The sequence below is a fragment of the Hirundo rustica genome, chromosome 13 (genome assembly GCF_015227805.2).
Source record: "Hirundo rustica isolate bHirRus1 chromosome 13, bHirRus1.pri.v3, whole genome shotgun sequence".
NCBI classification, from domain to species: domain Eukaryota; kingdom Metazoa; phylum Chordata; class Aves; order Passeriformes; family Hirundinidae; genus Hirundo; species Hirundo rustica.
In genome coordinates this window covers 12,500,978-12,526,821 of record NC_053462.1, presented here as the reverse complement: position 1 = coordinate 12,526,821, position 25,844 = coordinate 12,500,978, and the positions used below count along the sequence as shown (strand labels likewise).

The 25,844-nt window shown below is 56.5% G+C and overlaps 1 long non-coding RNA gene across 1 annotated transcript; it reads left to right on the top strand.

Moving 5' to 3' along the window:
- The first annotated feature begins 1,667 nt into the window (after positions 1-1,667).
- Positions 1,668-25,305, top strand: LOC120758789 (uncharacterized). The gene is made up of 2 exons (XR_005703016.2): positions 1,668-1,847; positions 23,339-25,305. It is a non-coding gene; the product is annotated as an uncharacterized LOC120758789 (long non-coding RNA).
- The last annotated feature ends 539 nt before the right edge of the window (positions 25,306-25,844 follow it).

The window sequence follows — 25,844 nt, the reverse complement described above, 5'->3', positions numbered from 1 at the left end:
AGCAGCTGAGAGCCGAGCAGCCGGGCTGCGCCGTGCCCCGCATCAGGCATATTTCCCTGAAAGCCCGAGCGAATCCCTCGCCGCTCAATGATCTTTATTTGGTCTGAACCCCGTCTGGGAAGTAACCGCTAAACCCAATGCAAACAGACCCCCGTGAAAGAATATAATGAATATGTCTCTCAAATGATTTGGAGCCCTTCTGCCTGCAGAGCAGGGTTCCCCATTGTGCCCCGCTCCCGGCGTGCTCGGGGCAGGCTGCGCGAGGTGGCCGCTTTCCCAGCTGAAATCCGAAAAAAGCAAACAATGGGTCAAGGCCGGCATTGTGCGAGCCCAGGCAGGCAGAAGGAGCGCAGCCCGGCATGGCCAAGTTCAAGGCTGGGCAGGGGGCCGGGCGCGGGGATGCTGCTGGGGGCTGCGCGGGGGCTGCGGAGGGGAGGGCGGGGGGGTCTGCGTGCTTCTTACCCTGTGCAGCTCAGAGCACCCAAAAACCACCTTTCAGAGAGGCAATGACCGCCAAGTGCAGCAAGGGGTGCTGGGGGGCACTGGTGGTACTGGGAGGAATTTGGGTTGCTGGGGGGATGATGGTGCTTGGGGGGCTGGTATTGCTGTGGGGGATTAGCGTGAGTTCAGGAGAACTGATGCTGCTGGGGCAGACTGGTGCCATGGAGGCGGTGCAGGGGGAACTGGTGTTGCTGATGGATATTACTGGGGGAACTGGTGCTGTAGGGGGGCTGCAAGTGGAGATGATGGCGCAGTGCAGGGCCCTGCTAGTGCAGTGGGCATCCTGGGGGCGATCTGGGCTTGAGAGCCTCGCAGAGGACACAGCATCTTTGGGTCTGCCTGGCGCTTCAGGCCCGAGCAGAGACACCCCCCCCCACACCCCCTCATCTCCCCGCCGCTCCCCCCTCCCCGGATGAAGTGTGCGGAGACAGGCGGAGCGGCCCGTGGAAAAACACCATGGAGGGCCTGCACAAAGGGGGTTTTATTCAAATTTGTTTAGAGTTTAGCGGATTTGCATGAAAAATGTGTGAGAAAAGCCGGCTCCAATGACCTCATCCCCAGCTGCCATTAATGTTCAATTAAGTGCTGAATAGTAGCAAAGGGGGGACCGGCCGGGACGTGCAGAGAATCCAGGCTCGGGCGCAGACTGTGAGAACCGGGCGGCCCCCCCGACCGTCTGGCCCCGGCCAGCCCCGACGGGGTCCCCCCGCCGCCGCCCCGCTCTGCACCGGGAGGTGCGCTGAGCCCGTCGGGTCTCAGCCCGTCTGGGTTATTCCCCGGAGCAGTCGCATTCTGAAGCAGAGTGCCCCCCCGCCGCGCCGAAGGTGCGTGTTTGGAGGGGGTAATGTCCCCTCTCTGCGTTGCCGGGGCCGTTGTCACTCCCCCCGCAGCCCGCCTCGCCCGGCCCGGAGCCGCTCTCCGCCTGGCAGACGGTGTCAAAGCCCAAGTTCAAGTCCACGCCGAGGGGCTCTGCCCTGGGATTCCCAGCTCCTTTCCATCCTCCTCCTTTTGTTCGCTTCTGACAATTGCTCTTTATTTCTTACACACCCCCAGCCTCCCCCCCGCACCCCCCTCCCTGCCCGCACTTGGCACCGTTTAGCTGTCTGCCTGCAAACTTAACAACCCCGGTTCTTGGTATAAGCACTCAAATTACCCTTCTTTCTACATATAAACACGGCCCGGGGTGTGCGGCTCTCCCCGGCCGCGGGGACTCCCCGGCACAGCCCGGCTCCCCCGCACCGACCCCGGCCCCGGCCGGAGGAAGTTTCTGCTGCGGGACACGGCAGGAGAAAACGAGCCGAATACAGAACCCCCGCTCTGCGCGGCTCCCCCGGGCCAGCGCTCAGGTAAGGGAACACACCCCGCATTCGCTTTTGGGGGGCTGCCACTGCTTTGGGGCGTGATGACACAGCAGGTTTTGGGGAGCGATGGGAGGGGGTCTCTCTGTAGGGGTTCCCACATACTCCTGGCTAAACCAGCCCTGCCTCGGGCACCCTGATGAGGAGCCCCGAGCCGACCTCCCCCGGGCGTGCGGACCCACCCCCGGCCGGGGTGCGGCGGGGACACTGCCTGGCGGGGGCAGTCGGAAAGCCAGGGGAGGTGGCCTTCCCGAACCTGCCTCTGCCCCGGCCTGCCTCTCTCCGCCCCCCTCGAGAGGGGAACACCCACCCGGGGAGCGGACCGCGGGGTTTGGGGGGCCTTTGAGGGCCGGCACCCCCAGGACTCCCGAGCACCGACACCCCCGGACCCGCTGCCCTCCGGGACGGGGCTGCGGGGCAAACTCCTCACCGGAGGTCAGCGGCATCCTCCCATCCTCCCATCCCTGTGCACAGGTGTGATGACATGGTGACCGAGGGAGATGCTGACTGACTACACAAATAAACCCCTTCCCAGTACCTGCGGTTGGGTAGTGCTGGGATAAACTGGTCGCGACCGGGCGAGTCCGGGAACCTCGGGCAAATTGAGATTTTCGGCTGATTTTATTTTTTCCTAAGACAATTTCGGGTGAAGAAGGAGGGTGATAAACCCACATGCCTCTCCACTTCCCGGGGCTAAAATAGAGATAACGGACTGAAGGAGCGAACACACCTTCACCGGGGGAGGAAGCGAGCAAGATTTGGGAGAGCGAGAAAGGAAAGGAGGGGATAAGAGAATGAGAAGGGACAGGGAGGAGGTGGGATAACGGGTGGGGAGACAGCAAGGGATCCCCCGAAACCCGTCGTGGGGCCCAGCGCAGCGCAGCGACGCGGGCGCCCTTCATCGGCGCCTCGGGGCGGGGCGGCCCCGCGGCCCGGGGACCCCGGCGGGGCCGTGCCGAGGGCCGAGGGCTGTCACGTCGCATCGCGTCACGCAGCATCGTGTAGGATAATACGGCGCCATAAATTATAGCGTGTTCATAAATTATAAACATGTTCTTTACATACATACGGAATGGAGCGCATGTAACGCTGTATTGCATTGCGCTCGTGAGTCGCCCCCGAGTTTCCCCCCGGTCCCAGCGTCCCGTGGGGTGTGGGGAGGTCGCGCTGTGTCGCGGACCCACCGAGGGTGCGCTGGGATCACAGCGTCCTCGCTCAGAGAGCGGGGACAGAGCGCTCCCCGCTCCCCAAAACAGAGCCCTTCTCTCTCACGTGCGTGTTTTAAAATAGCGGCGTGGGCGCACCCCGGCGTCGTGGGAGAGGCCGCGCTTATTTTTTTTTGGTGGCTGTTTCAAAACCCACGCTCGCACTGGCGCCTCCAATATCCGTCCCTTCCGTGGGCCCGCACGCGTGAATGGACGCACGCCTGCTTCTCCCCACTCGTGCCTGCGGACACCTCTCGCCCCCCTCAGCAGAAGAACAAGGGGCGAGCCCCTCCGGGGCACCCACCCACGGTTCTGCACCCACCAGTACCGGCGGACCCACAGAGGTCACAAATTGCCCAGGGCTCAGCACCCGGGTGAGAGTCGGAGCCCCTTGGAAAGATGGAAAAGGTTTTCCTCAGTGGGAAATCAAAAATATCCCCGAGGGTGGAAACAGTGATGATTTGGCTCTGGCTTTGGGGACAGTGGGACGAAGTGGGGAGGAAAAGGAGAGATGGAGGTGAAAAAGGAATGGAAAGGGATATAGAGAGTCGAAGGACAGGGTGGAGGGGTGGAAGGGGAGAAGGAAATATGGAAGGATGGAGGGGGAGAAGGAGGGATAAAGCGAAGAAAAGAAATGGAGGTGAAAAAGGAAGGATGAAGGGTAGAAAAGGAAGGATGAAGGGTAGAAAAGGAGGGATAGAGGTGGGATAAAGAAATGTATGGAGGAGAGCGAATGAAGAATATAGGGTGGGAGAAGGAGGAATGTAGGGTGGAAAAGGAGGGAAGGAGGAGAAGAAGGAGAAATGGAGGGTGGAAAAGGAGGGATGGAGGGAGAAAGGAGAGATGGAGGGAGAAAGAAGGAGGGATGCAGGGGGGAAGGGTACCACGCCCCCGATTGGCTGCTTAAGCACAAAATCCGGAGGTGGGTTTGCGGGGAGGGGGCGCGGAGGGGCCGGGGACTGCTGGGGGCCAGAGGTGGGTGCTCGGGAGGCTGCGGTTCCCCCCTGGCAGCCATTTTGTGGCAGTACCTGCCTTGGTGCCAGGGCTGGGCGGTGGGGCCGGAGCGGAGCCCTGCCCGACCCTCCCCGACCCGGCGGGGCGGTGAGGGGAGCGGGGCGGGGGGAGGCCTCCACGCCACGGTAGGAAACGTATTACCGCACCCGCCACGCTTGCCCATTGACAGAGATAAACATGCAAATGAGTTTCTTTGCATGTCATTAGCATACAGGCAGATTGCGGGGGGAGGGGGCGCAGTGTGCGCACTGCAGCGTGCTTTAATGCAACACCCAAACAGCCATTGCGGGTCTCTCCCGCCGGCAGCACCTGCGGCTCCCCGCGCCCCCCGCCGCGGGCAGCGGGACCCCATCACCCCCTGGCACCCCCCGGCCCTCAGAGCCACCGCCGGGGCTGCCCTGCCGGGCACTCAGCTCGTCCAGCCGGCGCGGGGCTGCAGGGATAAATAAAGCTAAACCTCGGGAAAGCGGCTCTTTTGGGGCTATTTCTGTGTTTTCCACCTTTTCCTGTGTTCTTTCACCTTGTGCAGGGAAGGAAGCGGGCGGGGGTCCTCAGCCGCCGCCCCTTACAGCCCCGCTCCCGCCGCCGCCGTTAATTGAGTGGGTTGGGTGGAGCGGGGAAAGGGAGTGACAAAGCCGAAGAATTTGGGGAGGGAAGGTGCAGCGGAATGGGTGCCCGGGACAGGGCATCCCCACGGCTGCCGGAGCTGGGGAGCGGCAGGGGTGCGCCCTGCGGGAGCGCGTTTGCAAACGACGGATGCGAACCCGTGCCCGCTGTCCGTCCGTGGACGCGGGTGTGTCCGAGACCTGTGATGTGCCGCCCGGTGCGTGCCCGCACACGCGTGCTGCATCCCCGCCCCGTACGCGTGTCCCCACTCGGGTGGGTGTGTCACACCGGCGGGTCACCACCCGCGGGGTGTTTGTGCGTGTCCTGCACACGCGTGTGTGCCCCAGAGAGGAAGGTGTCCGCGCACACCTTGGGGAGCATTTCTCCCGCGGGCGAGCGCAGCACCCACGGCCAGGGGGGTGCGGGGAAAAGCCGCCGCCCCTCGCTCGCAGCTGAAATGAGGGATCCCTCCCGGCCGGGCTTCCCCTCCGTGCCAGCCGTCCTGCGGCGAGGGTGGCACCGCAGAGGGCCCCGCCGTCACCGCTCCGGGTTTTCGTTGAAGGGGGAACAGCCTCCCGTCCTCGCGAGGAGGGCAGCGTGCGACGGGCCGCGGGGCGAGGAAAACGCATCCGTGTGGCAATCCAACCTCGGCGGGAAAAGGAGGGCACTTCCCGGGCACCTTCGTGTGTCTCTCCCTGTCCCCCCAAAATCCCCGCACGGCTGCGGTGAGAAAGCGAGGGTGCGCCCTGGCGCCGCGGGTGCGGGGCTGGGTGCGGGCCCCTGGCATCGGCCGCTCGTAGCCAGGGGGGACCCGCTGCGGAATGAACCCCAGCCCTGTTCATGGGGTACTCGGCATGGAAGGCACCCCCTTTCTTCTGCGTGCCCCCGAGACACGGCACAGCCCTCCGTCCCACACTCCCGGAGCAGCGGCTCCTCGCTCTGCAAAGAAACCGGCTTTTTGGTCTCACAAACACACCGGATCTTTATTCTTGCGAAGAAACACACTTTTCATTCTTCCAAATATACACGATTAAAAAAAAAAAAAAATCTTGTAAATAAGCCCGATTTTTATTCTAGCAAATAAGCTAGTTTTTCTCTACCCCGGTGGTTTATTTCTGGCCAGAAATGACAAGGCGGGAAGAGGATGCGGGGCCGGACCGGGCAGTGTTTTGGGGAGGGGAGAATCCAAACTCCGGCCGGCGTTGAGAAATTAAATCACCCTGGCTCATCTCCGTGTCCCACCACAGAGGAGATAAAAGCCCCAGCGAATTTGTTTTCTAACACAATTTTTAAAACCCCGAGTATATCCTCTACCCGTATGTACTCGGGAGAGCGAAAATTCACAGAGCAGCCCCGTAATGATTTTTTTTTCTACTGAAAATTCCTCCCAAACCCAGTTAATAGATTATGAATACAAATAATGCCGCCTCTTTTTTCAGCCACTACAACTGGAAATTAGAAACACCATTGTTTTGGCATTATTATTATTATTATTATTATTATTATTATTATTATTATTATTACTTGTACGGTTTGTTTTGTGTGTAATGGGGTTTTTTTTTAAGTTTGGAGGTTGGTGGTTTTGGTTTCTTTGTTTTGTTGTTGTTGGGTATTTTGGGTCTCTCTTTTTTTTTTCTTTTTTTTTTTTTTTTTAATGTACCTGAAATATAATTTTCTTAAGCTTAAGCAGCCTTTCAGAACAGCACTCCGGATAAAATTCGGAGGTTCTGCCTTTTTAAACGACAAAAGTGTTGGGCGAAGGTTGTGGGAGAAGCCCCGTGGCACGGAAAATGCCGAGCGGGGATGACTGTCCGGCGTGTGACACTTACGGGAATCATCCTTTTAATTTCAGTCTCGAGCGAGGGAATTCCAAGAATGAAAAAGTCATTTATAGAGACCCTGAGACCTGCGGCCCCCGGGGCGGCCCCGGCAACCCCGGCTCGTAGCAGCCCCCGAACCCGCTCTCCATCCCCCTGTGCCCGATTCCTCCAGGATCAGGAGGGCAGGGACAGCCCTGAGCTGCCGGGCAAAGTTTGCTGCGCTCGGCAGAATTGCTGCCAGGGCTGTGCGGGGCGCGGGGTCCGGCCCGGCTCAGCGGAGCCGGTCTCGGTCTCGGTCCAAGGCTGTCACCGTCTCATGCCCCGTACCCCAGGCACAGCCCTCACCCGGGGCATCTCTGGCTCCGGCTTTGGGGCAAGCCACGGGCGGGAAGGAGGAAGAGGGGAACGCGGTTAACGAAAGAGGGCTGTATTTCTGGCAGCAGGGCCGGCTCTTTGTCGCTAGGACCGGGCAGGGCGACCCCGAGTCTCTGCCACCCCGTTTCACCGTCGGGACACGGCGGGGAGTCCACACCGTCCCCAGCACGGGGAGCAGCCCGCATGCCGACGAGGGCGGAGGAGGCTGAGCGAGCCGCTCGATATTCATTAAAACAGCCCCTGGGCTGCATTGGCGTCCCCTATCCACGATTTACGCGCGCTGGCGGGTGTGTTTGTGCCGGAGTGGGCTCCGACCGGTGCCAAACCACGGCCCGTCCCCACAGTACGGCCCCGAGGCGGGTGATCCCGGCCCGGTAACGTAGGGAAAAAGAGGCGAGAGGTCAAGATCAGGCCGGAGCAGGGAGAACCACTCCTCCCTCGGTCCGTCGGGACGTGGCCAGGGGACGCGAGGGGACCCGGAGGCGCCGCGCCCCGACGGCGGCCCCGCCCCTGTCCAGGGTCCTGAAACACTCTGGGGCTGCCGAGCCCGCCGAGCAGCCGACGGGGCGGGCTGGGGGCGGGGGGCGGCGGGACCCCGCGGGGTGCGGGAGGGACCCCTCTGTTGCGGGGAGGGACTCCTCGGGTGCGGGGAGGGAAGCGTCGGTGGATGTGGCGGGAGCCGGGAATGCCACCGAAGAGACGGTGGCTCTGACGGCGGCGAGACGGGCCGGCAGCTGTAGGGCCGGCCAACGGCCCCGACGGCGCGTTTCCATGCGCTATTCTTCCCCGATTTACTGCTTGTCATCGGCAGCTCAATGGGGGTCCCCCCATCTCCGGGTCCTACGCTGCCTTCCCCCTCTCCCGCCCCCGCCGGCCCCGGGGCCGCGCAGAGCCGACCCCCCGGCCCCCCACCCACCCCCCCGGCACTCCGCACTGCCTGGCGGCCGCTCCTGCGCGCCTTCGGGGAAGTTCAAGAAGTTGCCTGGCCCCGCTCCCTCCGAGCAGGGCCAGCCCAAACACCAGCGCCTGCTCCGGAATATTTCACCGTCGGGCAGAGAGAAGGGAGGAGGGGGGGAGACGGCTTAAATCCACCCCCCAAGCCCCTCGGGCTCTAATCTCCCATGCATCGTTACAACTGTCCGCAACGAGGCGGGGGAGGCCGGGCTGCAATTAGCTATAGAGCCGCTTGCCTTGCAAACAGAGGGGCTCGGATTATTGCAAATTCATTTCTATTTTCCAGGCCAGCGCTTGTATTCTCTGTTAGCATAAGAATAGAGCCAGGCCCTGTGAACTCCTCCGACCTACTGACCCCTCTCCCCAGAAATGAATAGCAGCACTTTCCGTCCCCCCCCCCCCCCTCGCCAGCCTCTCCAGCAGACTCGAGCCACGGCCTAAATTCCTAATCAGGGTAATTTAATATATCTTAAGCCCCTGGCTGCTTTATTTTCACTCCTTTTTTTTAGTTTGTTTTAGGCATTCACTGGCTCTCACCCCGTCATTAGAGATCCTTATTTGACGGATATAAGAAGCTGTTATGAGACTACAAGTCTCTTTTTATCTTCTAAATAAGCTGTGCTTCCCCGTAATTAGAATGGTGTTCCCAGCCTTTGAGGCCTTTCAGGGCCGCCTAACAAAAAACTTGCAAGAGCTGAATAATCCCGAAGTACAGACTCCCCGGCCCAAGCAAAGAGCCGGGACAGAGAGCAGGGGGGGCGGGTGGCGGCGGAGTCACCCACGCGTGGGCCGCCTCGGCTCCGCCCGCAAGCGTGCAGGGGCGGCTTTGCCCGCCCCCCCGGAGCGCCGGGGCTTCCGTGGGACCGGGACAACCCCTCGTCCTTTGTCTGGGGCTCTACTCCTCGCGTCTCCATCCCTCCGCGAGGGTCTCGCCCCCTCCCACACCCGCACTCGTGACAGCGTGACAGCCCCACGGGACAACCCGGCTCTGCCCCGGCCCTCCCCGGCCCCGCTGCCCGCGGGTGTCCCCGCTCTCCCCGGGGTCTGCGGCCCCGGAGCGCCCGGCGGGGCGGGGGGGTCCCGGAGCGGCCCCAGGGAGCCTCGAGCCGTCGAGGGGATCCCGGCGGGGCCGCGCCGCCCGCCCCTCATTGGTCAGCGCGGGCTGACGGGCGCGCTCGGGGCTCGCCGATTGGCTGGCGGGGCGGTCGGGCTTGGTGACGTCACGGCCGCTCGACGGGGCTCCCCCGGGCGCGGGGCCGCGACGGGCGGTGGGCGCGGGGGGTCCGTGCCCTCCGTGAGCGGCCCCGCAGAGCGGGAGAGCCGCGGGAGCGCCGCGTCCCTGCGTACAGATGTACATAGGTGTGTGAAATGGATGTGGAAACGCCGGGAAAGTGGCTTTGGGATAATTAGCCTTCTTGATGTGGTTGGAGAGTTATCTAATCCAGAGGAGCCTAAAGGCATCATTACGGAGACAATATTTCAGGAAATCCAATTCATTGGAGCAAAAATATGACATTCATTTTGCTGGTTATGTTATTACAAATATCCTTCAAAGCCGACATTTCACACGCCCTTCCTCCCCCCAGAAAAAAAAAAAAAAAAAAAAAAAAAAAAAAAAAAAAAAAAAAAAAAAGTGAAATAAAATAAAATAAAATAACCAGACTAAAACCCCCAAAGCTATGGCCTGGGAGCTGTGAGGAGGAGGAGGCCGACGGCAGAGGGATCAGCCCTCAGCTTCCAGGACCCGAACGCAGAACCCTAGAACACGAAGGCCTTTGATGGTGGAGGGAGTTCCCAGAGGGGGGCAGAGAGCTGTGGGGGGGTTCCGACAGAAACAGCCCCAAACACCGGGCACCAGAGCTGCGGCTGTCGGGGGGCCGGAGAAGGCCGCCCCGTGCTCGCCTCGCTATGAGCTGCGAGGTGTTTTCAGCTTTTCCGCGGAGGAACTTGCGGTGCGAGGGGCGGCCGGCGGCGGGCAGCGGGCAGAAGGCAGCGGACAGGACGGCTCTGCCTCCTACGGCCGACGTCGGAGCCGAGCGGCGTAAAACCACGGCCCCTTCGGGCACGGCTTCCCCTCTGCCGGCGCTGCCCGGAGCTCCGCTGCCCAGGTGTGGCAAGCGCCAGCGCCCCACTGGTGATGCTGGTGCGACTGGTGCCGGCCGGGGAGCAGCTGGCCGGGAAATGCTCTGCCGGAGTCTCCCTGGCCCGATCAGACCCTTCCCCACCTCTTGTGTTTAGGGACGGGGAGAGGCGCGGGGACGCAGCCCAGGATGGGGTGGCTGTCGGTCGGTCAGCGTCTCCCCAAATCCCACTCAACGAAATCCGCCCCTTGGAGCATCCCTCGCCTCCCTCCCGCGCCTCAGACCGCCGGGCACCCGTCCTGCTCCACGCCGGGGCAGGGACACGCGTGGGCCTCCGCCGTCGTGCTGCTCCCCGCGCGTCTTTTTCTAAAGAGACGGGCAAAACGGGGAAGGAAAACGCTGTTTCCCTGCCCTGGCCGGCGGTCTCGGCGGGGAAGCCGAGCCGCCCATCCAGCCTCGGCTTCCCGAGCCACGCCGGGCTCCGAGCGGCAGACGCGGGCTCGTCCCGGCGGGGTGGCGTCGGGTATCGGTCCCGAACCGCGCCCAGCCCGGCTCCTCCAGCTGCTGCCACGTCCCCGCTCCAGCTCGCAGCCTGGTTGTTTTGTTTAATTAAACTCAATGTCAGTGTTAATTTTCCGCCTGGCCGGGCAGCCCTGCCTTTGCCGGAGCCGGAGTGTTGGTTACAGATGTCAACGCGCCCCATCGGGGCTGCGCCGGGCCCGTGGAGACGCGCTGCGCCGGCCACGCGTGGCCACGGCCGCGGTTTCCTGGCTGTGGCCGTGGGCTGCGGGGCCGGGAGAGGGCAGGGGCCGGGCTTTCCCGGACCCAGCCCAGCCTTTGGCGTCTAGGTCCTGCATGGGCGAAAAGGCTGGGCACTCATCGTTGTGACGTGTGTCGTGTAAAGAGCTGTCCCTGTGTGTCTCGCGTGGATTTCCACGGCGAATGGGGTAACTGGTGACAATCCGTCCCGGCGGGGTGGGGGCGAGACGCTGGGAAACCTGGACGTGCATTTTGGGAGGGAGGAGATCCTTCCTGGTGCTATAGCAAAGAAGTCCCCTACCGAGGTTCATACCTGACTCTGGAGGGCAGAGATGCTCCAGGGACAAGTGGAGGATCCCGAGCCACGCCCAAAGCAATGCCAACTCCGGAGATGACTCCCTCCCTCCCCGCCTCGAGGTGTCCCAGACCAGGCCAGGACACAGGACAATGACAGGGAGGGAACACTTTCTTGCCTGTTCCTGCCCTACTTTCTGCAGAGCCCTCAGCCCCAGCTCGTTCATTCCCTGTCCAGCAGCCTGGCACCTGTCTGCTCTCCCTAATTACTTTCCAAGCCCTCCAGACTTTTGGTGGTTGCAGCACCCCAGGTGGCTGCCAAAGCAGTTCCTGTGCCAGGCATCCAGCTGGAGCATCCAAGCCCCTCTTTCTATAGGCTGGATTCTATTTAACGCCTACTCGGAGAGCAGCTATTGCACGACTCCAAGATGCCTCCTTGCCCTGCCCCGCTGCCTCCCCAGTCCCTGTGGGATGCCTTCAGTGAGGCAGGGACCCACACGGCACAGGGTGAGCCTGCTCCTCACCTGTCCTGCCCTCTTCTCTGGTCTATCCTGAGTCATTCCTGACATGCCATGTGCCTCTCGGCTCTTGCCAGTGCCCAGGCTAATCTTTTCAGTATCCATGTCTTGGAGTGCTCCTTCCTGGATGTAGCTGTTTTCTTGCCATGTAGGTAAAGGATTTATTTTCTCTGTGCTCAACACTGAATTCCTCCTCTCCTCCACTTGAAGGCCAAGTTCATTAGCACAATGACTTCCTTTCCACAGCCCTCTACACAGTGCCAGATCTTGGAGCAGCAGTGGATATTGTCCTGTTGCTGCTTCCTCCCTCCTCCCTGGCACTTCCGAAGGCTCGCACTCCTGCCTGCTGTGGGGGCTCCGGCGCTGACTGCTCTGAGCTGGGAACCCCTCGGGTTTGTTATGCCACTTTGTCTCCTAACTTTTAACCGGTTATTCATTCCCCAGCTGCTTTTCAAACTTCCCTTCTCGGCAACAGGCTCGGCCTTATTTACCAAACAATCAGGTTTATTGCTGTTTCTCCCCATTCTTTGTTACCATTTCTATCTGTTTTCCCCATTAAACTCAGGACGTTGTGGTTTTCCGGACCCCCCGTAGAGCCCTTTTGGGGAAGTTGGCTATCCTCCATTCCTATTTACAAAGACCGATTCACACAGGAGGCTAAACTACAGCTACTGAAATAGCCATTTCATATTTAACTTCTTCTAAAAGCCTCGCCTAAATCCCATCTTTTCTCACTGCTTGTTTATGTGCCCTCCATCAAGCTGTTTTGCAGCCTCTTCTCCTGCTATCAGGGCCACCAGGGCATCCAGGCCCCCAAAAGACTGGGAGATTTTCTTTGAGATAATGGTAACAGTATCCAGTGTAGGAGGGAGGGTCTTCTGTGTAGAGATTCATACCGTTTTCTTCTTCCTCTACTCTCTTCTCCTGCAGATTGCAAGCCTCCAGCCATCCGCCTCTGGTGCTCCTTATTTGCTTGTCTTCAGCAAACCATTTCTAGAAATTCCCATTGTCCTGCTTTGTTGGTTTATGTTGATGCTGGGGATTCACCTTGGAGAGGAATTGAGGATGGGATTTGGGGGCTATAGGGAGCCACACCCCTTATATGGGTGGATGCCTGGTAGAAAAAAGTCACCCTATGCCTGCCCCACCCTGATGGGGGGGATTTACTTCTACCACCTGTTCCTAAAACTAACTCCCCACACTCAGAAGAGAGATCCTGCTCTTCTGGTGGTTGCCACTGTCCAAGCATCCCAGCCCCTTTTCCAGGACAGGCATCACATCTCAGGAGGCAGAGGATGGATGATGGTGGCCCAAAACAGGAGAACCTGGAGGGGCTGCAGAGTTGGCCAGTGCCGGTCCCTGAGGAGTTCCAGCCCCCCTGGCATGTGTCCACCCCCTGCCTTGATGGAGGGGCAGGTGTGAAGATGATAGAGGAGGAAAATGGGCCCTGCCTTATTGGAGCCGCTCGTAAACAAAGCCACTTGAGTGGAGAGGATTCAGAGAGCCCAACAGCCGCAGGAAACTATAATTACGTTTAAATATTGTTAGCATCATTATCTTTTATCCGCCATCAGATTAAAACAATTATGGCATTTTCAGGAATCGTCCTTGGCATTCTCTTGACCGACGTTATCTGTCAGGCAGGAAATGTGATTTTCACTTGGAGAGGTGCCAGCCACTGTGCGGCCGGTCCCACAGCCCCTGCGATGGGAGAAGCCAGCAGCCAGGGAGAATTCCCATTTTATGGAGAAGCCCACATTCATCCCATTCCCTGTGGCCAGGCATCCACCTTCGTCCCCGTATCACTCTGAGTTTCTGCAGACTGACTTTGGGATTGCCAAACGATGGCGAGGGGAGGCAGAGGTGGGGACACCAGCCTGTGCCATCACCTCTGCCAGTGGCTGTGGCTGCGTGCCGGAGCGGGCGGCCTTGGCAAACACAGCTCCGTGCCTGAAAGCTGTGGTGAGCAATTTACCCGAGGAACTCATTTCAGGAGATCTAGTCTAAGTTAATTAAAGATGGCTGGCTGGGGTCATCGCCTTGGCAACAATTAAGGGCAGGAAAGACGCCTCATTAGTGATAGTTTTTAACAAAAAACATAATTTTTCATATCAAGACAATCCTGAGCACATGAGATGGGGGGCAGGAAGATGCTTTCTATCTGGCTTTCCCTTTCCCCACCCTGTCTGTGGGTAGGCTCACAAGGCAGGACCGAGAGATGAGAAAACAGGATTGAAAGGAAAAGCCCCTTTGCAGATCTGTGTGAGGGTGTGGTGGCCAGTGCCCAGTGCCCGGGCAGCAGCACCCGAGCTGTTGAGAAAGGGGCACGTGGATAATGGGGGTTGTGTCTGGAGGGCAGCAGGTGAGATCCACTTCCTTGGGAAGGGGAGAAGCCACGATCCTGCCATCGTAGCTGCACAGGGGCTGCCTGCACATCCCGACCCAGGGAATACTGTGCCAGGCTGACACCCCCAGCCACCGACGATGGGGTTATTCCTCCAGCTGTGCCTTTGTTTTTTAATTTCCCCCTTGTACTCCAGAAATCTTAATGCTGCTGCCTACTAATGCCAGGCTGGGCAGAGCAGCTTTATTTTCTACTTAATTAACTGTCATCCAGTGATTGATCAATTAATGATGGAGCCATCATGGTAATGCTCTGGGAGCTGGTGCACTGGGGCCAGGCCGAGTCATGTGCTTGCCTTCCCACTCCTACCTGCTCTGGCACCCGGCAAGCTCCCCCCGGCACCAGGGCTGTGCCGACTTCTCTCCTGACAGCAAAGGACACTGTGACAGATGGAAAATCCCTCGCTCCCAGGAAATTTGGCCATTTACAGGGCAGCAGCATGAGGGACCAGGGACCAGTGACTGGGGACCAGGAAAAATGCTCCTGCCCTGTCATTCCTGACTGGTGTCTGGGGTTGGCACAGCGGCCACCTCCCTGCTGGACACAGTGCCTGCCATTGTGTTAAGCTCTAGCTCAAGTATTTTTGCAGCTTCCCCTTGTCTTAGTAGCATTTTGGCTGATTTTGACCACGTGGGTGGTGCTCTCACTGATGACCAAAAGGAGTCAGGGTTCAGCAGAGCCAGCAGTGGGCATCCCTGCTCTTGGCCTCCTCCTTCTCCTCCAAAGTTGCACACATGGCTCAAACGGGAGAGATAAATATAAACTCCATTCAGATATCCATAGAAACAGAGCTGGAGATGGAAGACCCCATGCAGATTAAAACCTTTCTCCTTCCCACACGCTGCTATTCCCAGTATTATTCCAGAGCGTTTTATAAAACCAGTAGAGCTGGGCAGGGACCAACAGAAATGACCAATAAGGTGTTAGCAGGAAAATCCCGGAATGGGGGAAACACTTTTTCTGCTGAATAATTTATCTGTTATAGAAAAAAAAAAACAAAAAACCAACCAAACCTCCATCAGCACCGTGTTTAAGAAGGGGTGAGGCTGCACCTGGAATAGTGGGGCCCGCCAGCACACACGTGCACGGGGCTGAAAGGGATGCAGCGAGACTCCGGCGCGGAAGTGGTGTAAGTCCTGTCGCTTAATTACCGTTTCCTCTCCACGCCGTGAAAAGTGCTGAGATGCCGATTTGACGTGCTGAAAAGCGTCTGGCATCTTGTCACGCAGCAGCCCATCTCCAGCATTCAACAGCTGGAGAATAAACCTCCCCACGCACCCCCAGGTGTATTCCTGCACCTACAACGTCGCCGCCTGTTTATCTACGGATCGGTCCCGATGATAATGTGTTTGTTCAGACGACTCTGACGGCTGGCAGAAAAGAAACCCAATCGGTACCAAAGGGAACCAGCCGCTGCTCGGGGCTGCGTGTGCAGCTCCTCCTCCCCACCGGCTCCAGATTGAGCTGTTTGTCTCGTTACATCCCTGCACACACATCCGCACCCACACACCGACACATATATAATCCCGTGCGTACAGCCGGGAGAAAACCTTATATAGTATTATAAACATCATGCTATTTTTTGAATTAAAGCTCAAAACTGTTCATTGGAGATGACACACGCAACACGTTCAAGCCCAAGAATAGGTTTGGAAGCGACTCGGGAAAATATCAATATTCTCCAGCGTTTCCTTACATCCCCAAACCAATCCAACATAATTTCTGCTATCAATAATGCATGTTTACAGGGAGAAGACATTCAAGGAGGCCCATGGCTTGAGCCCATCCTCCCTTTAGGGGTGATGTTTCTGCACTTCCCAGGGCTGGGAGAAAGCTTTATTTCACCTGTCCTCATGGCAAGGAAGCTGTTTGCTGAATTAACCCCCTGGGAGTTTTTTGGTTGAAGAATAGAGCTTTTCTCTGCCTGCTTGGTGCCCGGAGGTGCTCGGTGGTGTGAGGTGTGGTGTGCCAAGAGAAGCTTAGGCAGTCCCTGGGCTTGTGCCGGCTGCCGAGCTCCCACATGTCGTGGCCATGTGGAGCCTAGAAATAAGCTGAGGTTTGGGTGGCAAGGAGGGGTTTGCAGTGTGCCAAGGTGGGGGATAAAATGGGGAGTGGGTGGCAAAGCAAATCTCCCTCGTAGTCACACAGGAGGGAGAAGAGAGCTGGAGGAATTGTGAATTCATTTGGAAAAGTAATGGCTGAGCACCCTCAGAATCTTCCTGGCTCGACTCCCCATCGGCTGTGCCCTGTCTGAGGCAGTGGGAGCTCGGCAGGTCCTGGGGGGCTTTTGTAGGACTGGCCATGGAATGGAGGAGGAGGAGAGGCCATGGGGGAGGCGGGCTGGCTGCTCACCCTCACAAAGGGCCCGGGCCAGTGGTGCCCAGCATGCCCTGACCCCATGTGGGGCCGTCAGGAGGGCACAGACATATTGTGGCCAGCTCAAAAAGATGGTTCAAGGCAGAGCTGGAGCCATTTAAAACCAATTAATAACTGTAAACTGTCCTGGCCCTTGCTGTTCATTAGGCAACCACAAAGAAACTTTATTTTAGAGTTGCAAGTCCTCTTTTTTTTTTTTCTTTTTTTTTCGTTTGTTTTTTTTTTTTTTGTTGTTTTTTTTTTTTTCCAGAGAGAAACTTTTTAAATATGTAATTGGCTCTGGGAACCAGGACCCAAAGGGGTTGCAAAAGCAAGGGAAGCAATTGCCTTAATCAGTCCAAGATCTCTGATTTATTTATGTATTTATTTCGATTTCAAAGCAGTGCTGCTCATCATATCAGAGCCTTTAGAAGCACAATTATTCTCTCGACAGAAGAGCTAACCTAGGCTGCGATTATTTGCCTTTCTGAAAGGCAGCGGTTCCCCGTCAGCCGTCCTTCCCACGAACGCAGTCCCGCTCCCGCATCTCTCCGAGCGATTTTAGCATCTGAGAAACATTCCCCCCAGCCTTCCCATAGCCACAGCCCGCCTGAACACCCAGCCTTTCTGCCGAGCTTCCCAGCTTCAAAGAGTGGGGCGAGCGTTCACTAAATAATGATTCTTTATTCCTGCTCTTTGGCTGCTTTTCAAGGGGTGGTCGGGAAATGTGCTCGCATCTTTATGGCTTATAAAAGACACTCGAGGTCACAGGTGGAAGGAGCTGGGCAGACCCAGCCCCAGGTGGGTTTTGGACCATGTGGGTTTGCTTGTGTTCCACCCCTGAGAAAAGCCTTATTTCCAGGCTGTGCCTGGAGCTGGGTTCGGAGCAGCATCCGGGTGGAATTCAGAGGCGATGCTCTGCTGGCCTGCAGAGACAGGGGGTGTTCCAGCAGCGGAAGGGAACAAGTGGAAAGCCAGGAAAAGAGTGAGCTGCCCTTTAAAAAGAAACCTTCTTGAAGCTGCAGTGGGATGCCCGGGGTTGGGACAATGTCCCAGGCCCTGGCTCCCCACCCTGGGAATATTCATCCACAGGTTGAGTGGGCAGGTCAGGGCTTGGGACGGGCAGGCTGGCTCCTGCGAGGTCAAGGGGGCCACTGGGGTTGATCCTACCCTGTTCCCTCCACCAGCTGCAAATTTTGCCCCATAAAGAGACAAATCCCTTTTCAGTGACAGCCCTGCAAGGATTCCCACCTCGGGGGGTTCAGCTGCCCCATCCCTGCAAGGTTCCCACGGCGAGTAGCGATCCAACGCCGCGTCCCCAGGCCACCGCGGGGCTCCTCCGTGGCAGCACGAGCCATCCGTGGGCTCGGGAGAAATCCTCGTGTGTCGTTTCTCCCCCCCCCCCCACCCCCAACCCCTTTCCTGCAATGCATATTTTGCGAAGGTTTAATTGGCAGCAATTATTAACTAGCACAGACCCTGGAAACCTGCCAGTCAGGAAAATAATGAACCATTTTAATACACATTCAGCCCGTAAACAAATGTGGCTGCCAGAGCCACTGCGGCCGCCTGGCATTGGGAGAGGCAGCACAGAAGATCAGCAGGGAGACCCGGGGCAGTCCCACTGTCCTTCTGGCACCGGGTGAAGGTCCGTGTCCCCGAGGCCACCCCGTGTCCCTGCAGGAAAGGGCTCGCCTTTCCCTGGGGGCTCCCCACAGGACCCTAGCGCTGCCCTGAAATAGCAGCATCAGTAACGGAATGGATCCAAACCCATGCAGATTTAAGGCGCAGATTTGGGCTTCGGGATAGTTTTGGCGGGTGGAAGTGGCTCTGTGCATTGGGAAGTGGGCACTGGAGATCCCCAAGACCGAATCCTGCAGAGCATCCTTGCTCCTTGTCTTGCCCTGCATCCCTCCCTTGCTCCCACGAGCCCGACTGGCGTCCTGGCCTCTCCACCCCGATTCGCACAGTTACAGGCACAGGGAACAAACCCGCTCTCCCCTGGCAGATACCTCCTTTATCTGCCCACTGGATCCCCCAGAAAGGTTTCCAGGGCGTTCAGACCGTGGGCAAACAGCCTCCTCTGCCCGCTGCAGGCAGGAGAACGAGATGTTGTGTCCCTGGAACATCCCTGGGGCGCTGGCATCCTCCAGCACCCCTCGGCATCCCCCTGGCATCCAGCTCAAAAAGGAAGGACCCCCCTGCTAAAAAAAATATGTGGGACAAAGGCTTGACATTTTTCACTCAGGGAAATATTTCTGCATAGGAACCACTTTAGATTTATTCTACAAGGGCTAAATTTTTGCATGCTATTTTTTAATTTTTTCTCTCTCTTTCTCCCTCTCTCTCTCTTTTTTTTTTTTTTTTTTTTTTTTAAATAGTAAAATCGGCTGATGGTTCTTTTAACTTTCAGTAATTTGTGGAAATTAAAAAAAAAAAAAAAGAAAGTCATTTGCAACGCGACCCAGATTTAAATGGCACTCTGAAATGGATGTCGCCTGGCTTTGGTGTTTTTTTTTTTTTTTTTTTTTTTTTTTTTTAAATGAATTCACTTCCAGAATGGTGAAAAAATGTCTCAAATCTAGATCATGAAAGTGTCATGAATTGTTTTCCTGATTTTTTAAATGTTCCTGACAAATAATTATTCTATATATGAAAGGAGATTAAAATAATCTTTGTTTTACACATAGCTCACAGAAGCATATTTTACCATTGGAAAAATAAAGCAAAATTGTATAAACCAGAGAGACTTAAAATATAAAAATTAGTAAAAATGTGGAATCAGCTCTTTCCTCAGGTTCATGTGTGTAAAAAGGCATTTTTATATCTTGCCTGAGCTAAGACTACTGCTGTCTTTTTTCAGAAGTGGTTTCTTCCCTTGAATTAAGTATCAAGGTAGTAAAGATACAGTATTTATAAGCCAAAAAATAAAGCAGGCACAATTTATTAAACAGCTACAATGTGACAATAAATAATTTTAATGTCAATCAAAATCGGATAATTGTCACTGAAATTTGGATTGAAAAGATAAAAGCCTGAAAGGGAGAATTGAAATCCAGCACTGGAGACAATTCCAATATCTTTGTTCCTCGCAATAAATATTTTGGGTGAGAGTTTAAACCAGCTCATTCTTAATTTGGGGGCAAAAAGGTTGAGTGTGGTAGACTTTTAAGAAATATACTAAGAAAATATATTCATATTTGGGATTGGTGAGAAGAGGGTCTTTTTTTTTTGTGTGTGTGTGTGAGAAATAAACCAATTTTATTTTATTGTATTTTTAAAAACACTGCTTGCATTTTAATTTTCTTCTCAGTGGCAGGCAGCGGTGGGAAAGGGGTGCTTTTCTTGACCCAGTGAATATTCCCCCTCCTTCCTCCTATTTTGGAAAATCCAAACTCCCCTTGAATTAAAATCGCCCAAAGCCGCCCGTGCTTTGGGACGGGCATTTTTTGGTGCAGCCGCGCTCCAAAGGTCCGGGAAGCCCCGGCTGCTGTGGGGTGGCTCTGCTCCCAGCCCCAGCTCCCTGCCTGCCATGCTGGGGCCCTGGGGGCAAGGGCCTCCTCCCAAAATCCTCACTGAAACATTCCCCCTTGCTCTCAGGGGTATTCAGAGGGGTAGCACGTGCATCCAGGGTGAAAAAATTCTTCTCAAGGTGGTAAAAACCACAGTAATTCTCCTGGAGTGGAACAGGGCAGGGTGGAGGCCAAAGACAGAGCTCTGGAAGAGGCATCCTCATCACCTATTTTTTAACCCCAAAATGAGGATGATGAGGATGGGGTGCAGGCAGGGCTTCTGGCCTCTGCTTGACTCCCCTGAGGAGCTGAGACCCTCTGTGGAGGAGAAGGGTCCCTTCTCCATCCCCTTCTCACAGCATTGCCCAGCTGCCCACCGGCCTCCGGCAGCGGCTGTGCCTTGGCACCGAGTTCAAACCGTGCCTGAACCGGCAAATATTCAACTGGAGTGGCCGAGGCAGAAACGCTCCGTGTGTCTCTAGGGCAACGTGTTTGTTCTGCATCCCAATAACGCCCAATCCCTCCTGGAGACAAAGCTCCCAATGGCTTTTACCGGGATTTAGGTGCACGGCATAAATAAATACACCTATTTATATGCGTTTAAAGGTGGGTATGTAATCGCCAAATTAATATCCAGCGTTGGTTTAAACCCAGGGTGTCAGAACATGCAGGGGTGGAGGTGTGGGCTAGGAGTGGGGTGTCGAAGTTTGTCCCTGGAGCAGCTGATGGATGGACAAGGAGGAGCCAGCGGGGGCCGGGCGGTTTTAATCAGTGTGTGCGTGTGTATGTGACAATAGTTGGGTGAAGAAGGGGACCTGACACCGGCATCCTTGGTTTGTTATAAATCACACACATAAAAATGGGGGGGGGGGGGGGAATTAAATCTTGGGGATCGCAGTGCTTTTAGTGCCAACTCAATCCCCAAGCTGGAACAAAGCTTTGCCAGCCCTGAAATAAATGATGCTTCAGCTAATGGCTCTCATCCCTTCCCCACTGCCTCCGACCAGGCAGCTTTGGGATTTTAACGATACCGACGTGATGAGAAACAATGTCTGGGCCCGGTGCTGATTTTTACCAGCAAAGGTAGCCCGGCCAGGTGGGGTGGAGGCCCTGGGGGACTCGTGGTGGGGACGAGAGGCTCATCCCCGTGTCCCCAGGTCCCCGCTCGGCCGTGGCTTCGCTGATGCTCCGCAGCCGCCGGGCTCCTCTCTCTGCTCAATTGCACAGCGCGCAAATGGAATCGCTCTCCTCGCTGTGTTTGTGGCCACGGGAGTGGAAGAATTACATTGGGCTGAAAATAGTATTTACTTTTACTGATTGAAAAATAGATGTTAGGAAAAAAAAATAAAAAAAAAAAAAAAAGCAAAAGCAGGAATTGAAACTATAATTACAACAAACCATATGTAAACTCCCAGGTAAACACTGATTATACTGTGTCATTTCAGCCAGACTTTATTAGCGAGGGAAGAAGAGAATCTTCTTTCTCTCTCCGCCCGCGGTGGATGCAGCACGCAGGATCCCACTGCCTGCCATTTGCAGAGCACTTTTCACCCCAAAAAATCTCAGGTTCATGGCCTGACCCTGCCTAGCTCTCATCAGCTCCGTTTCCGGGGTGAGCTGTGCCATTCCCATCACGGGGCTGCAGTGTGGGTCTCTGAGAGTGCTGCTGTGGGTGCAGATCTGAGCTGCCCCTGGCACATCCTCTTCTTTGGGGAGAGGCAGGGAAAGGACTGGAGCATGCCAGGGGAACAGGGGAAGAGAAACTCAGGGCCTGGGACCCAGCCTGGTCACTTCTACAGCATGTCGGGATGGGATGGGATGGGATGGGATGGGATGGGATGGGATGGGATGGGATGGGATGGGATGGGATGGGATGGGATGGGATGGGATGGGATGGGATGGGATGGGATGGGATGGGATGGGATGCCCCAGCTGCAGCATCCCCTTTCTCTCAGGCAGTTCACAGGCCCAGCTGCAGGAGGACAGGGTTGGCCAGATCCATCCTCAGAGAAAAGCTGGAGATGAGTGGCTGTAGCCTTGCCAGGCCCTTAGCTTGCTCCCTAGCAATGGAGCCAGACCCTCTTTGTTGGGGAGCTGAATCCCCAGAGCCCAACACCCCACATGCAGGAGAGGAGCATGGCTGGAGGATTGTTCCTGGACATCTGTGTTACACAGCATCCCCCTTGCTCTCTGTCACGGCACAAGGTCTCACAAAGCCTCCAAAATCTCTCGTCCCCGCCAGGTCTGGTGGGGACAGGGCAATGCCATCGCGACATGTCAGTCTCCGCTGTGTCACTCTCAGGACACCTCAGAGCAGGTCGCAGCATCCCCTGCTCTGCCCTGCAGTGCAGGGGTCACCCGGCAGCACTGTCCCCTTCGGATGAATATCTGGGGGGCTCTTGCCGCAGTTTCCTTGCGGGGTGGATGAGGGGAGATGGGAACGGAGGGGAAGAAGGAAACCGCGAGTAAGGCGAGTAACGCCAGGTATCCTTACACAACGGGGCTGAGGGCTCGGCGGCCTTACAGCTTTGCCATAGTGGCACCCTGTGGCAAAACGCATTACTACAGCTGCCAGGGGCTCCGGAGGGGGACACGGCCTGGGGGCCCCGCGCCCTGGGGGCTCACAGCCCGCGGGGACACTCGCTTCCCACGCACGCAGGGATGGGACGGCGGGGGCCGAACAGCCGGGGGTCCCCTCCACCGCGACATCCCAGTGCCCCGCGGCGGGTACCACCCATCCCCACGGGGTCAGGCAGGACGCTCATCCAGCCTGGAATCCTCTGGGATGGGGCTGGAACGCTGGCAGGCTCGCCGGCCGTGGCACGCTTAGGGCTTTCTGGCAGCACCCCCGTGTCCGTGCGGCGCGGGCTGTGCGGCGATGGGCAGCGGCGGGTGTGTGTTGGTTTTCTCCTCCCGGAGCAGACCCGGAGTGACGGAGCGAGCTCTTTGTCTGCCTTCGCCTGCCTGTCACGGCTCCCGGCGTTTCCCAGCCACCTTGCACGGCGCGCAGCCACTTTGGCAGGAGCTGTCTCGGAATTTTAATGCGGCTGATTAACGCGCCACGATGTAATCGCGGAGCCAGCCGTACCCCTCCCCGAGCTTTGCCTTTTGGGGGAATAAATAACCAAACACAACCAGCCACCCCCACTCAGGGTGCCTCATCCTGTTCTGAACTGAGCTGAAGAATGGGACCGAAGTGGAGCGGGAGGTGATCCCAAAGGAAGAGATCCTGATGCCTGTCCTGTCTCAGCCCAGAAAGCTGAGGGGTGTAACGGAGCTGCCTTTGCCACCCTGGCACACGGGTGACAGAGGTGGATTTGGGGCCGGCACAGGGATGTGTCAGGGGTTGTGGCACAGCATGACAGGACAAGGAGTTTTGGGAAGGGTCACCTCTCCCTCTGGGAACAAGGGTGAGCTCCAGGCAGAAGGGGAAATGGTGAAGGGGAGAGGGTGGAGAGGAAGTCTGTGTGTGGAGCAGGGAGAAGATGGGTGAGCAGATCTCTGTGCCACCCAGGAGATGATGAGGGGGAGTTATTGACACAGAGGACACATTGCTAAATTTTCAATCTGTCCCTTTCTTAGGTGGTGTTGACAGAAGAAGATGGGTAGGAGATTTCAATGGCAGGCGCACGTGTCCCAGGAGAGGGTGGAACACCAACAGAGATGGAGCAAGAAATGAGCCTTGGACAGCTGCAGGAGAGAAACCCAAACCTTCTTTGGAAAGCAGGGTCACCTGCAGGCTGGGGGCACCTTATGAAACACCCATCCCTCCAGACGTCCGGGAGCATCAAGCAACCGTCAGGATCTGCCATGGGTCCCATCAGCACTGGGGAAGGTGCAGGGCTGAGTGAGGGGCTGGGAGAGACTCCGCACCCCTTGTCTGTGGAGCTCTTAGAGGACAGAGGGGTGCAGGAGGAGATCCCTCCAGCTGCTCTGCTGGGGCTGCTCCAGACCTTCACTGCAGCCAGGAATGATACGAGGAAGAAAAGACACTGACCCCCTCTGCAGCGGCGTGGGGCTGCAGGCGCCCGCCAGGTGTGGTGTGGGGATGCTCCCAGCTCCATCTGCCCACCCTGTGGTACCCACAATCCCCATGCAGGCTGTCGAGCCGAGCCCAGCTGAGACAGGAGCAGCCAGAAAGGGAAGGAAGCAAAGCGGGGGCAGCTGGAGTGACAGGAACCACGACCTGGGCATCCCTGCGCTGTTCATGTGCCTGAGACTGCGAGCAGCGACGTGGTGCAGCTCCTTATGGCACGGACAGGCAAGGCAGGATGCTCCTGGAGCAGAGCAGAGCAGTGAGGGTGGGAGGTGCCCCTCAGGACACATCACACTGCTGGGGTGTGCCCGCGGATAGAAGGGGAAATGTGAAAGGGGAAACGGGGAATCAAGGGAACACAACAGCACCTAAGGGAAAGGGCTGAAGACTGAACGTATGAAACAAAGGTGGTTTGGGATCAGATGGGAGAGAAGAACCATATCTGGAGCATCTCCTTCAGTGGGAGATGATTTCAGGGGGGTCGTGAATGTTTGAACTGGCTCAGGATTTCCCTGGGAAAGGTTAGGCTGGTGCTTCTAACGGGATTGCAACTAAGCCAGCTCTGCTGGAGATGGCTGCAATGTTTATTCATGGTGGGGAAGGAAAGGATCAGCTGACTTTTACATCCCCAGGAGCATAAAGAGGGGGAATGGGCCCTTTCCCATGGCCATGGACAATGATTGTGCTACTTCACCTCAGGGCTTTTCAGATGTCAGCCATGTCCCAAAAATTAAATGATGAAGAAAGGAGGAATAAACCCCAATGCAACCAAGGCAGCACAACCTCCTCCCCTGCCTTAGGGCTGCCCTTTCTAAAGGCTCAATTGACCCTATTTTTGGGACCTGAAAGGTGAAGCCCAAATACAGAGCAAATATCCCTTTATGGGGGTCTCTCATTTCACCCTTAGACCAGAGACTCCCCCTCCAATTTCCACAGCTGCTGGGTGCAGCCTCCTGATCCCACCATCACAGCCTTTTGTCCCAAGCAAGAGATTCCTTTGGGAAGGCAATTTCATTCCCATGCACCTCCCCTGGGTTTCTCTGGGTCTGTGTCCCCTCTCCAGCATCCCTTTACCCTATTAATATCCTTTGACTGTCCTCACACCTGCAGACAATCTGGCCCCCAACCACCTCCACCTCCCCCCTTCCTCAAAAGCTTCCCTCAGCTGTCTTTAAGTCGTAGCTGAAATCTGTGGTATGTAGGAGGAGAAATTCAGTCTGACAGCAGTTTAAAACACCGCACTACTTGGCAGATTTAAATGCTATTTTAAATATAAGCTATGACACAACGGACAAAAATAGCATTGAAAATACCCTGTCATGTTCCATATTGCGAGGAATAGGGAAGCAGACCAGGCTAGAAAGGAGCAGAGAGAGGGGCCAGATGGAGAGGACAGGTTATTTTGTTTGTTTTAAAGAAACTGGATAAATGTATTTTGTATGTAACTGAGTAAATGTGTTTTATAGAGCAACGAGCCAAAAAAAAAAAAAAAAATAAGCCTTCTCATGAAAAATCTGCATATTTTATTTGATGTGGGATCTGCCAAAGCAGGTTTGCTGCTGAGAGGATATATTTGCTATCAGGTTGTTTTGGAGGTACTCAACACCAGCAGCCACCAGCTATTGGAGACCACTTGGTCTCTTCTGGGTCTTTGCTTCCCTTTATTTATGTTTTAATAGGAATTTGCTCTTCTCAAAAGAAGAGAAAGCCATCCTAAATACCTAGAAGTGACTTTTCACCCGTGACTCCCAGCTTGGTGACCCTGCACTGTAGGAGCTGATGAATCACAGTGCTGGGCTGGGAGTGTCCCTGCAGGGTCAGCCCGTGGGAACAGCGAGGGATGGAGGGATGCAGGCTGAGCCACCACTGATTTCCCAAGGTACACGGTGTGTGCCTGGAAAATCCTGGGAGCTCTCCTGACCCTGCAGCACAGTTGCTTGCTGGAATGGGTAGAAAGCATCTGGAACATCTGGGCCCTGAGACTGCAGGGCTGCTAGGAGAGGTTTCTTTATCATTCCTCCTGAATACAACCATTGCTCCAAGCTGCTCTTT